Raw genomic sequence first — 1,044 nt, 5'->3', positions numbered from 1 at the left:
CCAGAATGCCAACATGGACACTCATGTGTAACCTGTTTTGTCTTCATTCACTTACACATTTATTCATTTATTCATTCATGCACTCACTGATTCATTTACATCAATACACGCCATAACCAGGAACAACTAAGACCTAAGAACAGATCCCCAATTGGCTCTGAACTCTATTCCCCTAGAGGGAAAAACTAAGTCTTTTTCTAATGGACCTCAGAGTTAGGGTTTAATCAAAATTCTTGATTCATATACCCCAGAACTCTCATCATTGATCCAAGCTCTTGTTTATGGATTGTTTATGCATTCATTATTTACTGATTATTTCATTCATGGTTTCATTGAGTTAAAAAAAAATGATTCCCGTGAATCACAAAAACCCAAGAGCAAGATCTTTGAATATTGCAGAGAGCTGTTACAGCTATTTATTCCCCACAGAGCTAGCAAATGAGGTCTATTTTCAATTGGCTCTCAGTGTTTCACATATAGATTAATCAATAACCTTGCATCATGCCCATCCCATGGGCATGTAGTTTTACTACTCCCTGTTTACTCATCTTTCATCTAATTTCTTCATATTTTAAAAGTACTACAATGAACCTACTATCTTACCCCACAACTAGAGCACTGACAATACTTTCTATCTTTCTAGGTGCCCCCTCCTCCATGATTTAACAATCTAGACTGTTATCAGCTGAAAAATATTCTTTAAATGTTGTGCAAAAATAAAACGGAGTATTAAGCAACTGTGAAAATGAATGCAAAATCCCCCAACTTTATTTTTAAAGGATCTCAGTTTCACTAAAATGGATCAGTCTTAACCCATGGTTCATTACACTTTCTCAGCAGTGGTCCATATGTGACATCTTTTGATTTTATGTCTGCAGTGGCCACTCATTCCTTTGAAACAATTCCATGGACCACATGAATTACCTTCAAACCAAGAACACAAACTTTTTTACTTACATGAGTCCCTTTGCTTTTCATCCACAGAAGTGACAGCCAAGATCTTCATCATTGGTAATGAATAAATCAGATTGGGGTATATTGAAT

The 1,044-nt window shown here is 35.8% G+C and overlaps 1 pseudogene; it reads right to left on the bottom strand.

Moving 5' to 3' along the window:
- Window positions 1–200: 200 nt before the first annotated feature.
- LOC115867383 (small nucleolar RNA SNORD113/SNORD114 family) lies at window positions 201–270 on the bottom strand (annotated as a pseudogene).
- Window positions 271–1,044: the final 774 nt, after the last annotated feature.

The sequence above is a fragment of the Globicephala melas genome, chromosome 2 (genome assembly GCF_963455315.2).
Source record: "Globicephala melas chromosome 2, mGloMel1.2, whole genome shotgun sequence".
Lineage (NCBI taxonomy): Eukaryota > Metazoa > Chordata > Mammalia > Artiodactyla > Delphinidae > Globicephala > Globicephala melas.
This window is presented reverse-complemented; position numbering and strand designations above follow the sequence as displayed.